Genomic DNA, 12,628 nt, shown 5'->3' on the forward strand with positions numbered 1-12,628 from the left:
GGTAGGATATAAATGTAATACTGCTACTACTTTTAAAATATATTTGAATATGCATTTTCCTACAGTTTTTTTTAAGTCAAAGATAAATGCAGAAATGAGATGTGTTCATTTGTTCATTTATGAATGAACATGTGTGAAACTGACATGGACCAGAAATAGACTGAACCTACATGCAAGATACGAGTGCCATGTATCGAAATGTCGTAGTCTGATTGCTATTGCCATGTGTGCACTTTTTGGAGGAGGTAGGTTTTACCCATGATCTAAAAGGCCTCAAGACCAGAGCAGCTCCCAACCTCATTGGGGTGATCTGCCCATAGCCTTGGAGCAGCTGTGGTGTTCCTTTTGGCAACAACATGGCCATAACTACAAAAGTTTTGTTGTTGTTGTTCAGTCGTTCAGTTCCCGAAATGAGTTGGTTGTCCAGAGATTATGTCCCTCTTGCCTGCCAGTGACCTCAGTAAAGGCACGCTAATGACTCACCAAACCAGGTTTGCCCATGTACAGGAAGGGAAACAAAGCCTCTTGTTTGCCTTCAGTGTAAACACTCTGAGTTGAACATTTGCCCCTGTTGCTGTGTTCACACCCTGTCAGAAAGGAGCTGTGGTTTTTAAGTGCTTTGTGCTTACTAAAGCAAGAAAGGACCGGCTGTCCCATCCCACCCTCGATTTGAATGGAGCAGATAGTCCAAGGAATTTTAGCGAGGGTCAATTCACACAGCCAAAATGGTGTCATGAAAAGATGAGTTGGAGAACTTGGAATACCTCTCCCCAACACATGGCATGAGCATTATGAAGACAACATCCATTTCCTGCTTGGTTGCGCAACCCAGTTCCGGCACCTGCAACTTGACCAGCTTGGCACTTGTTGTGAGGGAAACTGGCGCTCAGATTGGGTCTCTCATGGCCTGAGGCTAAGAGGTTGGTCTAGTGAATGTCCTAGGACTGTATGTGCTCAGTCCCTTCAACCCTCTTTATGCACACAATGGAATTCGAGTATGGAACATCAGCCCTTGCAACTGGCAAAGATGTATCAGGGCTCTGGCTTGGGAGTCCTGGTATAAATATGAGGAGTTTCTCTGCCCATTCACTGACAGGTTAGTAGGTGACATGGCTGGCCTTATGTAGCTAAATAATACTTTTCGTGAGAATGAGATGGGAAACAGCTCTGAAAGCAAATAAACTGTTTATTATAAATAGATGCTGAATGTCTCATGAACTCATGCTAAGAGGTAAGTGGGTTGCAGGAAGCCCAGGGGGCCGCCCTTTATCCTTCTGATTGGCTGTGAGCTCACCAGGTGCTTCTGAGAGCTCCAACTGAATTGGGGAGGGGGTGGCCTGAGTACTCCCAGCAGCTGACTGGGCGGGAAGCTTCAGTCTGTTTCCCGCCTCCCAGCTGAGCAGAGCAGAGCAGAGCAGGCTGCTCCAGCTGGTCTAGGGACTACAGAAGCAGGCAAGCTCCCAGAGAGCGAGCGAGCAGAGCGAGCGAACAGGGGGAGCAAACAGGAGTTGGCCAGGGGAGTTGCAGTGGTTGAAGAGACAAAGGAGACAAAGGAGACAGAGGCTAAGAGGTAAGTGGGTTGCAGGAAGCCCAGGGGGCCGCCCTTTATCCTTCTGATTGGCTGTGAGCTCACCAGGTGCTTCTGAGAGCTCCAACTGAATTGGAGGGGTGTGGCCTGAGTACTCCCAGCAGCTGACTGGGCAGGAAGCTTCAGTCTGTTTCCCGCCTCCCAGCTGAGCAGAGCAGAGCAGAGCAAGCTGCTCCAGCTGGTCCAGGGACTACAGAAGCAAACAAGCTCCCAGAGAGCGAGCGACCAGGGAGAGCGAACAGGGGGAGCAAACAGGAGTTGGCCAGGGGAGTTCAGCAGGGGAGGTCAAGGGGGAGGCCCCTAACATTTTTTTAAAATTATTTTTATTTTTTATTTTAACTAACTTTTTTCCATTTATTTGTCTTGTAACACACACTTTCACACCGGTGGGACTCTGCTTTTAACCTCTACTGAGTAGAGGAGCAGGCACAGGCTAGTCTAGAACAATCACAAAGCTAGACACAAAAAGGGAAAAGAGGCTATGGAAGGACAAGACTCTCCAGTGGTGGTGACCTGCAAGGTGTGTGCAATGTTTGTTTTCTTGCCTGAGAACAACATGGCCTACACCTGCAACAAGTGCAAGTTGATCACGCTGCTGGAGGAAAAAGTAAGTGGACTAGAGCGGCGACTGTCGACCCTCCGGGGAATAAGAGAACACGAAGAGTTCTTGGACAGAATGGGGGAACTACAGCAGCAAAGGGCAGACCAGAACTTGAAGAGCAACAGCAAGATGAGGCAGTGGAAAATGCTGAGGTGAAGAAAAATGGAATAGAGGATACTCCTTGGAAAAGGGTGACAGTTAGGAGAAGGACTAGACGCCACTCTGCACCAGTGGAAGCAGTGGAGCTGTGGAACCGATTCCAGGTACTTGCGGATGAGACTGGAGGACAGCCTGCAGAGGAAGAATCACAGGGGAACCTGCATGAGAGTGAGCAAGAGGCTAAAGGTCAGTCAAACAGAGGCGATGAAACCCAGACCTAAAAGAAGAAGAAGAGTGGTAGTAGTGGGAGACTCCTTGCTGCGTGGGATCGAGACCCAAATATGTCGCAAAGACCCATGGACTCGCCAGGTATGTTGTCTCCCGGGAGGACGAATTAGAGACGTGACTGAAAGGTTGCCTGCACTCATAAAGCCCACTGACAGGTATCCCTTTCTTCTCATCCATGTGAGAACAAATGATACCGCCAAGCGGAGCTACGAAGAGATCACGTCAGACTTTGAAGCTTTGGGAAGGAAACTCAAGAACTTTGGGGCCCAGATAGTTTTCTCATCCATCCTTCCAGTAGTTAGAAGAGGGATAGAAAGGGAACGAAAAATACTCCGGGTGAATGACTGGCTACGAAGGTGGTGCCGACGAGAGAGATTTGGATTCTGGGACCACGGGCTATACTTCCTGGAAGATGGGCTGTTGGCTAGGGATGGGTTGCACCTCACAAAGGATGGGAAGACTGTGTTTGGCCACAGCATGAAGAACTTCATCAGGAGGGCTTTAAACTGAATCCTATGGGGAAGGGAGATGTAATGTTGGGGGTAACAATGGACATAGGCGCATGCACTGCAATGGAAAGAACAGCTCTGATAGCGCCCAATAATAGTCTTCAGACACATGTAGGAAGAAAGCCAGACTATGAAGCACATGGTCTTCGATGTCCATATACTGATGCCTAGAGTATGGGAAACAAACAGAACAAACTTGAACTCTTAATACAAGAGGGAAATTATGACTTGATAGGTATAACTGAGACTTGGTGGGATGACTCTCATGACTGCAATACAGCAATTGAAGGATATAACTTGTTCAAAAAGAACAGGAGGAACAGAAAGGGAGGTGGGGTTGCACTGTATGTGAAAAATACATACCTCTGCACAGAAATACAGGAGGATGAGCTTGGTAGCCCCATCGAGAGCATCTGGGTTGAAATAAATGGAGCAAAGAATAAAAGGAACCTGGTGGTCAGAGTCCACCCAATCAAGGAGAAGACAAGGATGAAACTTTTGAAAAGCAAATAGCCAATGTTTTAAGGAAGCATGATGTAGTAGTAATGGGGGACTTCAATTTCCCCGATATTTGTTGGGAGACAAATTCTGCAAAACATGGCCCCTCCAGGAAATTCCTGACTTGTGTGGCGGATAACTTCCTCCTACAGAAAGTAGAGGAAGGAACTAGAGGATCGGCTATCCTTGACTTGATCCTAACCAACAGAGATGACTTAGTGGATAAAGTAGCAGTTACAGGAACTCTGGGGGAAAGCGACCATGTTGTACTTGAGTTCTTGGTTCTAAGGGAAGCAAAAGCTGAGTGTAGTGAAACGTATACCCTGGATTTTAGGAAAGCTGATTTTCATAAACTCAGAACAATGATCAGTAAAGTCCCATGGCAAGCGATGCTAGCGAGAAAAGGAGTCCAAGATGGGTGGGAGCTTTTAAAAAAGGAAATTCTCAAGGCACAATCACAAGCAATTCCAACAAGAAGAAAAGGTGGAAGACAACAGATGAAGCCAATGTGGCTTCACAAAAAGCTTAGGGATGACCTGAAAACAAAAAAGGACACATATAGGAAGTGGAAAGAAGGCCAAGTAACAAAGGAAGAGTACAGGCAGGTACCACAGAATTGCAGGGATGGCGTCAGGAAGGCTAAAGCTGAGAATGAGCTGAGGTTAGCGAGGGATGTTAAAAACAACAAAAAGGCTTTCTTCAGCTACGTGCATAGTAAAAGGCAGAGGAAAGAAATGGTGGTTCAGCAATTAAATAAGGATGGCAAAATGATAACAGAGGACAAAGAAAAGGCAGAGGTGCTCAATTCCTACTTTGGCTCAGTCTTCTCCCAAAAGAGGGTCTATGACCCCGCTGGCAAAGGCGAAGTACAAGCTGAAGGGGCAGGATTGCATCTTGAGATCGACAGGCATATGGTCAAGGAACACCTCATTACTTTGAATGAGTTCAGATCTCCTGGGCCAGATGAACTGCATCCTAGAGTCATAAAGGAACTGGCAGAAGAACTCTCAGAACCGCTGTCTATTCTCTTTGAGAAATCATGGAGGACGGGGAAGTGCCAGATGACTGGAGGAGGGCTAACGTTGTCCCTATCTTCAAAAAGGGTAAAAAGGAGGAACCTGGGAACTACAGACCAGTCAGTCTGACATCAATCCCTGGGAAAATTCTGGAGCAGATGATAAAGCAATCCATCTGGAAGCACCTTGACAACAATGCCGTGATTACTCGAAGCCAACATGGATTTGTCAAAAACAAGTCCTGCCAGACAAATCTGATCTCATTTTTTGATCAAGTAACCTCCCTTGTAGACCATGGGAATGCTGTAGACATCATATACCTCGACTTCAGCAAAGCTTTCGACAATGTGCCCCATGATATCCTGATGAGCAAACTAGCTCAAAGTGGGCTAGATGAAACAACGATCCGGTGGATCCACAGTTGGCTACAGAATCGGACTCAAAGAGTGCTTATCAATGGGACCTTCTCAAGCTGGGGAGAGGTAACGAGTGGGGTACCGCAGGGTTCAGTCCTGGGCCCAGTGCTCTTCAACATTTTTATGAATGACTTGGAGGAGGAGGTGCAGGGAATGCTGATCAAATTTGCAGATGACACAAAATTGGGAGGGATAGCTAATACTTTGGAAGAAAGAAACAAAATTCAAAGTGATCTTGATAGACTGGAGCACTGGGCAGAAAACAACAGAATGACATTTAATACGGTCAAATGCCAAGTTCTGCACCTAGGAAAAAGAAACCAAATGCACAGTGACAAGATGGGGGATACGTGGCTCAACTACACTACAAGCGAGAAGGATCTTGGAATTGTTGTAGATCACAAGCTGAATATGAGCCAACAATGTGATGTGGCTGCAAAAAAAGGCAAATGCTATTTTGGGCTGCATTCATAGAACCATCGCTTCCACTAGTTCCCCTCTACTCAGCACTGGTTAGGCCTCATCTGGAGTACTGTGTCCAGTTCTGGGCACCACACTTTAAGAAGGATGCAGACAAACTGGAGAGGGTTCAGAGGAGGGCAACAAAGATGATCAGGGGACTGGAAACAAAGCCCTATGAGAGACTGAAAGAACTGGGCATGTTTAGCCTTGAGAAGAGAAGACTGAGGGGAGATATGATAGCACTCTTCAAGTACTTGAAAGGTTGTCCCAGAGAAGAAGGCCAGGATCTCTTCTTGATCATCCCAGAGTGCAGGACACGGAATAATGGGCTCAAGTTACAGGAAGCCAGATTCCGGCTGAACATCAGGAAAAACGTCCTGACTGTAAGAGCAATACGACAATGGAACCAATTACCTGGGGAGGTGGTGGGCTCTCCCACACTGGAGGCCTTCAAGACGAGGCTGGACAGCCATTTGTCAGGGATGCTCTGACTTGGATTCCTGCATTGAGCAGGGGGTTGGACTCGATGGCCTTGTAGGCCCCTTCCAACCCTACTATTCTATGATTCTATGATTCTATTCTAACTCAGTGGGAAGAATGTGTACAAAGGAACACACTATTCTTGCAACTGCATCTGGGCTTCCCAGCGTATCTCAGAAATCATCAGCTAACCACCTTCCTCATAATTCCCAGGCTTGCATATAGGATTGCACCTTAATTCATGTGACCAGGCATGTCATATGACACACACACACCCTTGCTCTGCTTTGAGAAGGTTGTTTTGAAAATAAACTGAGTTTTAGCTATGTCTGTCCCATCCTGCCATTTGCTTTTTCTACCTTCTGCCGGAAAGCATGACCTTTCTGTGCTAAGAAATTCAGATTTATACAACAGTGGGGTTTGGCATAGACATGTTCATTGCTGGATGACTGCAACATTTACAGTGCAATCCAACAACTGTCTTGTTGTTGTTGTTCAGTCGTTCAGTCGTGTCCGACTCTTCGTGACCCCATGGACCATAGCACGCCAGGCCTTCCTGTCCTGCGCTCTCTCCCGGAGCGTGCTCAAGTTCATATTCATTGCATCCGTGATGCTATCTAGCCATCTCATCCTCTGCCGTCCCCTTCTCCTTTTGCCTTCAGTCTTTCCCAGCATCAGGGTCTTTTCCAGGGAGTTTTCTCTTCGCATTAGGTGGCCAAAATATTGGAGCTTCAGCTTCAGTATCTGGCCTTCCAATGAGCACTCAGGGTTGATTTCCTTTTGGATGGACTGATTTGACCTCCTTGCAGTCCAGGGGACTCGTAAGAGTCTTCTCCAGCACCACAGTTCGAAAGCATCAATTCTTCGGCGCTCAGCCTTCCTTATAGTCCAGCTCTCACAGCCATACATTACTACTGGGAAAACCATAGCTTTGATTAGACGGACCTTTGTCGGCAAGGTGATGTCTCTGCTTCTTACTATGCTGTCTAGGTTGGCCATAGCTTTCCTCCCAAGGAGCAAGCGTCTTTTAATTTCATGGCTACAGTCACCATCTGTGGTGATCTTGGAGCCCAAGAAAGTAAAATCTGTCACTGCTTCCATTTCTTCCCCTTCTATATGCCAGGAAGTGATGGGGCCAGATGCCATGATCTTAGTTTTTTTAATGTTGAGTTTCAAACCAGCTTTTGCACTCTCCTCTTTCACCCTCAACAAGAGGCTCTTGAGATCCTCTTCGCTTTCTGCCATTAGGGTGGTATCGTCTGCATATCGGAGGTTGTTGATAATTCTCCCGGCAATCTTAATTCCGACCTCTGATTCATCCAACCCGGCATTTCTCATGATGTACTCTGCATATAAGTTAAATAAGCAGGGTGACAATATGCAGCCTTGTCGTACTCCTTTCCCAATTTTGAACCAATCGGTTGTTCCATGTCTGGTTCTTACTGTTGCTTCTTGACCCTCGTACAGGTTTCTCAGGAGACAGGTAAGGTGGTCTGGTACTCCCATCACTTTAAGAATTTGCCACAGTTTGTTGTGATCCACACAATCAAAGGCTTTAGCGTAGTCAATGAAGCAGAAATAGACGTTTTTCTGGAATTCTCTTGCTTTCTCCATGATGCAGCGAATGTTGGCGATTTGATCTCTAGTTCCTCTGCCTCTTCTAAACCCAGCTTGTACTTCCGGTAGTTCTCGGTTCGCATACTGCTGAAGCCTAGCTTGTAGGATTTTGAGCATCACCTTGCTGGCATGTGAAATGAGCACAATGGTGCGGTAGTTTGAACACTCTTTGGCGTTGCCCTTCTTTGGAATTGGAATGTAAACTGACCTTTTCCAGTCTTGTGGCCACTGTTGAGTGTTCCAGATTTGTTGGCATATTGAATGCAGCACTATAACAGCATCATCTTTTAGGATTTTAAATAGCTCGGCTGGAATACTGTCATCTCCGCTAGCTTTATTGTTACTAATGCTTCCTAAGGCCCACTTGACTTCACTCTCTAGGATGTCCGGCTCGAGTTCAGTGACCGCACTATCATGGCTATCAGGGACATTCAGATCTTTCCTGTATAGTTCTTCTGTGTATTCTTGCCACCTCTTCTTAATCTCATCTGCTTCTGTTAGGTCCCTGCCTTCTTTGTCCTTTATCATGCCCATCTTTGCACAAAACGTTCCCTTGAGATCTCCAATTTTCTTGAAGAGATCTCTAGTCTTTCCCATTATGTTGTTTTCCTCGATTTCTTTGCATTGTTCACTTAAGAAGGCCTTCTTGTCTCTCCTTGCTATTCTCTGGAACTCTGCATTCAGTTGGGTATATCTTCCCCTTTCTCCCTTGCTTTTCGCTTCCCTTCTTTCCTCAGCTCCTTGTAAAGCCTCATCAGACAGCCACTTCGCTTTCTTGCATTTCTTTTTCTTTGGGATGGATTTCGTTGCTACCTCCTGAACAGTGTTATGGACCTCCGTCCATAGTTCCTCAGGCACTCTGTCTATCAGGTCTAATCCCTGAAATCTATTCCTCACCTCCACTGTATATTCATCAGGGATATGATTTAGGTCATACCTGAACGGTTTAGTGGTTTTCCCGACTTTCTTCAATTTAAGCCGAAATTTTGCAAGAAGCAGCTCATGATCTGAGCCACAGTCAGCTCCAGGTCTTGTTTTTACTGACTGTATGGAGCTTCTCCATCTTTGGCTGCAAAGGACATAATCAATCTGATTTCGATATTGACCATCTGGTGACGTCCATGTGTAGAGTCGCCTCTTGTGCTGTTGGAAAAGAGTGTTTGCTATGATCAGCATGTTCTCTTGGCAAAACTCTATTAGCTTTTGTCCTGCTTCATTTTGTACACCAAGGCCATGCCTGCCTGTTATCCCGGTGATTTCTTGACTTCCTACTTTAGCATTCCAATCCCCTATGATGAAGAGGACATCTTTTTTGGGTGTTAGTTCTAGAAGGTGTTGTAGGTCTTCATAGAACCGATCAACCTCAGCTTCTTCGGCATCAGTGGTTGGGGCATAGACTTGAATTACTGTGATGTTGAATGGTTTGCCTTGGATTCGTACTGAGATCATTCTATCGTTTTTAAGATTGTACCCCAGTACTGCTTTTCCCACCCTTTTGTTGACTATGAGTGCTACTCCATTTCTTCTAAGGGATTCTTGCCCACAATAGTAGATATGATGGTCACCTGAATTAAATTCGCCCATGCTTGTCCATTTTAGTTCGCTGATTCCCAAGATGTCGATGTTCAATCTTGCCATCTCATGTTTGACCACCTCCAGCTTACCTTGATTCATTGATCTGACATTCCAGGTTCCTAAACAATATTGTTCTTTACAGCATCGGATTTTCTTTTCACCGCCAGACACATCCACAGCTGAGTGTCCTTTTGGGTTTGGCCCAGCCGCTTCACTCTTTCTGGCGCTACTTGGAAATACCCTCTGCTCTTCCCCAGTAGCATATTGGACACCTTCCGACCTGAGGGGCTCATCTTCCGGCGTCATATCTTTTAGCCTTGTGATACGTTCCATGGGGTTTTCTTGGCAAGAATACTGGAGTGGGTTGCCATTTCCTTCTCCAGTGGACCACATTTTGTCAGAACTCTCTGCCATGACCTGTCCGTCTTGGGTGGCCCTGCACGGCATAGCTTATGGCTTCACTGAGTTACGCAAGCCCCTTCGCCACAACAAGGCAGTGATCCATGAAGGGGAACAACTGTCTCTCTGTTGACAACAACTGTCTACTCAGAAGTAAGTTCCATTGAGTTCAAAGGGGCCTATTCCCAGATATGTGGGTACATGACTGAAATGTAAATGATGGGATGTATGTTTGAAGGGGCCATCACAGACATAATGCAACAGAGAGAAGTTGTATATGATTTCAAGCACCACGCTTTTCAATGGCCTTCACGCACACTTAGTGGCGGATCATCAAGGGCTGCATCACACATCCATGTACACCTCTAGTTTTCTCAGCAGTTCTGTGTATATTGTAGCATAGCTGTGATGGCCCATTGACACATTTATTTATTTATTATTTTATTTATTTGTGACACTTATATACCTCTGAATATAATAAAATCTCGCAGCGGGTCACAATAAATATTAAAATCACATTTAAAACACAGAATTAAAAACACAACATTAGAACCCTTCCAACTAAAATAAAAAAGCAATTCAAGGAGCAGTAAAACGGAGCGGCAGGATTCTTTTAATTACAGCCCAGGGAAAGCCCGTGTGAACAAGTGTGTTTTCAGGAGGCACTTAAAAGACGCCACATTTTCTTTCCGTGGAACTGCACGGGGAGGGTTTTCCAGAGGGCGGGTGCTGCTAGAGAAGGCCTGCTGCTGTTGGGGTTCTTCGTGGAGACATCTTGGAATGACCAGCAAGGCCTCCTCTGATGATCTCCAAGGTCACCTGGGTGTGGATAAGGACATGCAGGACACTGCTGGATGCAGCAATAACCAAGTAATGTGTGGGCCAGGCCTAGTGTGCTTTCATCAAATGCTCTGCGTACAGAAGCCAGTGCGATCCCTTGGAAAGGGGTCTTTTGGCAGCTTCACTCAAAACTTGCCTCTGCCACAGACTCCATGTGCAGATCTCCAGCATGCCACTGTGACTCAGCCTCAGTTTGCCTTCTGTGAAACGGGAATCATATTGATCCATGTCGTTCGGGCAAACACAATCAGAGTTGTAACGTAGCCTAGTGGAGAATGACTGTGGTGGAATGCCGAAGAGGTTGCCCTGAACTCACTCAGTGCAAATCAGTCTCTCTCAGACTCAGTCCTCCATTTGCAATGTTGTTGTTCAGTCGTTCAGTCATGTCCGACTCTTCGTGACCCCATGGACCAGAGCACGCCAGGCCTTCCTGTCCTGCGCTCTCTCCCGGAGTGTGCTCAAGTTCATATTCATTGCATCGGTGATGCTATCTAGCCATCTCATCCTCTGTCGTCCCCTTCTCCTTTTGCCTTCAGTCTTTCCCAGCATCAGGGTCTTTTCCGGTGACTTTTCTCTTCGCATTAGGTGGCCAAAATATTTGAGCTTCAGCTTCAGTATCTGTCCTTCCAATGAGCACTCAGGGTTGATTTCCTCTAGGATTGACTGATTTGACCTCCTTGCAGTCCAGGGGACTCGTAAGAGTCGCCTCTTGTGCTGTTGGAAAAGAGTGTTTGCTATGATCAGCGTGTTCTCTTGGCAAAACTCTATTAGCTTTTGTCCTGCTTCATTTTGTACACCAAGGCCATGCCTGCCTGTTATCCCGGTGATTTCTTGACTTCCTACTTTAGCATTCCAATCCCCTATGATGAAGAGGACATCTTTTTGTGGTGTTAGTTCTAGAAGGTGTTGTAGGTCTTCATAGAACCGATCAACCTCAGCTTCTTCGGCATCAGTGGTTGGGGCATAGACTTGAATTACTGTGATGTTGAATGGTTTGCCTTGGATTCGTACTGAGATCATTCTATCGTTTTTAAGATTGTACCCCAGTACTGCTTTTCCCACCCTTTTGTTGACTATGAGTGCTACTCCATTTCTTCTAAGGGATTCTTGCCCACAGTAGTAGATATGATGGTCACCTGAATTAAATTCGCCCATGCCTGTCCATTTTAGTTCGCTGATTCCCAAGATGTCAATGTTCAATCTTGCCATCTCATGTTTGACCACCTCTAGCTTACCTTGATTCACTGATCTGACATTCCAGGTTCCTAAACAATATTGTTCTTTACAGCATCGGATTTTCTTTTTACCACCAGACACATCCACAGCTGAGTGTCCTTTTGGCTTTGGCCCAGCGCTTCACTCTTTCTGGCGCTACTTGGAAATACCCTCTGCTCTTCCCCAGTAGTATATTGGACACCTTCCGACCTGAGGGGCTCATCTTCCAGCGTCATATCTTTTAGCCTTGTGATACGTTCCATGGGGTTTTCTTGGCAGGAATACTGGAGTGGGTTGCAATTTCCTTCTCCAGTGGACCACATTTTGTCAGAACTCTCTGCCATGACCTGTCCGTCTTGGGTGGCCCTGCACGGCATAGCTTATGGCTTCTCTGAGTTACGCAAGCCCCTTCGCCACAACAAGGCAGTGATCCATGAAGGGGTAATTTGCAATTGTTATTACCCATTTTGTAATTTGCAATGGTAATTACCCATTTGCAATAGGAGGACAATAATACTGTCCTACATCTCAGAGGCAGTGTGAGACAGCATCATGTAGTGGTTAGACTATACAGTTAGATCTAGGGAGACCCAGGTTCAAATCCACACAGCTATGATGCTCACTGGTGACCTTGAGTCTGCCACTTGCTCTCTGCCCAACCTACCTCACAGGGGTGTTGTGAGGAAAAAACAGGGGAGGGAGCCTAGAGTGGCCAAGTGGAAAGAGGGCAGGGCTCCTGCAACTTTAACAGTTGTGTAAAAGAGGGAAATTCAGTAGGGGCAGGTTGCCATGTGGACCTCACTTGCTGAAATCCCCCCCACTGCACAGCTGCTACGCTGCAGCAGCCCCAACCTCCTTTTTATCTGGCTGCCCTTTAAGTCAGCGGTCGACAACGTGTGACCCTCCAGAACCCTTGGCATACAGTTCCCATCAGCCCCAGCCAACATAGCCCATGGTGAGGTATGATGGGATGGGAGTTGTGGGCCAACACATCTGGAGGGCTACAAGCTGCTCACCCCCGCTTT

General features: G+C 46.4%; 1 protein-coding gene across 1 annotated transcript in view; it reads left to right on the forward strand.

Annotated features, from left to right (window-relative positions):
- Positions 1 to 551: 551 nt before the first annotated feature.
- The window catches only part of BPIFB2 (BPI fold containing family B member 2), a 45,693-nt gene continuing 33,616 nt past the window's right edge, over positions 552 to 12,628 (forward strand). Inside the window, exon 1 of the mRNA XM_084854858.1 lies at positions 552 to 920. The gene's annotated coding sequence lies outside the window, so the exon portion shown is untranslated. The remainder of the gene's footprint in view (positions 921 to 12,628) is intronic.

The sequence above is a fragment of the Heloderma suspectum genome, chromosome 4 (assembly GCF_057233095.1).
Source record: "Heloderma suspectum isolate Gila_16-S chromosome 4, 16-S_ref, whole genome shotgun sequence".
Lineage (NCBI taxonomy): Eukaryota > Metazoa > Chordata > Lepidosauria > Squamata > Helodermatidae > Heloderma > Heloderma suspectum.